Source organism: Teleopsis dalmanni, chromosome 1 (assembly GCF_002237135.1).
Source record: "Teleopsis dalmanni isolate 2A chromosome 1, ASM223713v2, whole genome shotgun sequence".
In the NCBI taxonomy this organism is placed as follows: domain Eukaryota; kingdom Metazoa; phylum Arthropoda; class Insecta; order Diptera; family Diopsidae; genus Teleopsis; species Teleopsis dalmanni.
The window spans coordinates 107,085,285-107,087,112 of NC_051846.1; positions in this window are offsets into that span (position 1 = coordinate 107,085,285).

Genomic DNA, 1,828 nt, shown 5'->3' on the forward strand with positions numbered 1-1,828 from the left:
AGTGGGAATTATATGAGAGTAAATTTTTGTTGTATTCGAATATCAACTGCATGCATACGAATCCAACATAATGATTTGCCAAAGTGGTTGCGTGAGCGGCTGAAGTTTGCAGCTCATCTCAGCATACATTTCTATCACATTTCGTCTCTCCCCTTTTAATAGTAGCACCCACGAATTTCTGTTCTTACTGTGCGGAGTACTTGTGCGCACAATTGTACGTTGCAAGTGGGTTTGATTTTGTTTGATCACTGGATAAACATGTACATTAAGACCGAAAAGTTTTCGGAAATTCTCATTTAAAATTCGCGCGCTGTATATTTTTCGATATTTTAAGTTTATGTAGTTTGGCAGCACTGTCCTTAATTACTATGCCAAAAATGAGCGCGATCTGTCAGACAGTTCGTTTACGGCAGCTGTTGAAACCAGTTCACCTCAGTAGGGCGTTGCGAAAAAAACAATGGAAAAAAATATTGAACAAAGAGTTTGCATCAAATTTTGTGTTTCGAACGAAATTTCGTGTGCAGAATCGTTGCGAATGCTACAAAAGGCTTATGGGGAATCAGTTTTATCGAAAACTCAAGTTTATGAGTGGTACAAAGCCTTCCAGGACGGTCGTACGACCGTCGAAGACATTTCGCAACGCACTACTGAGGTGAACTGGTTTCAACAGCTGCCGTAAACGAACTGTCTGACAGATCGAGCTCATTTTTGGCATAGTAATTAAGGACAGTGCTGCCAAACTACATAAACTTAAAATATCGAAAAATATACAGCGCGCGAATTTTAAATGAGAATTTCCGAAAACTTTTCAGTCTTAATGTATGGTTCTGAGTTAAAACTCTTTTGTTTGAAAAAAGTTGGTTTGATGTTACAAGTATATGAAAAGTTTTGTTTCTTCCATATTGATATATATTAAATTTATATATAAATTATTAATTTAATTTGTTTAATATGTTCTTTTGTTAATGAATTGTTAATATAATATTGCGACTATATTATTGCCTTATATAATATAGTTATTATTAATAAAAGATCTCATATATTTTAATATAATTGGTACATGTAAAAACAACATTAAAGAAGGGCCGCACACCCTTCCAGATAGGGCACGCGTCGTCACTGCCTCTGTCCCGTAGAGGAGTATAGAGAATATATAGCACCGCAGCATTCTTATTTTAAGCGGTAATGACAGCTCCCGGGTACACAGCAAGTTTTTCATTCTGATAAAAGACGACCTTGCTTTTTCAATTCGGATACGTATTTCTTTACTATTATCCCAAGTAGTTGTACTTATCGGTTCTTTTTATGGCTGAACCAAATACTGGCAGTCTTCCTCCAGGAATAGGACGTTTGCTTACCATCATATATTGGGTTTTACTGCAATTTAATTTTAGGCTGTATTCTCTGCACTTTAATGCAACAGCGTCTAGCATATTGTAGTGTTTCTTTAAAAATAGTCTCTGAGTATATATTTAACAGTAATTGTGACAAAATGCACCCTTGGCGAACCCCACGCTTTCTTTCTACTTCTTGCGTTAAGTAACCACTTATGCAAACATTTGCGTACTGCTTTCAGTATAAGTTTGCTAATATTCGGATATCCTTTTCATCTAATCGGAAATGCTTCAGAATTTCTATGAGTTTGCCATGTTCCACAGTGTCGAAAGCTTTTTCGAAATCAACAAAACATAAAAAGACATCTCTGTTATAGTCACGGCAACGTTCTATTAGGACTCATATTTCATACAAGGCTTCTCTATTACCAAGCCCTTTGCGAAAACCAAACTGAGTATCACTCATTTGTTTCTCGAGTTTTGGATAAATTCTA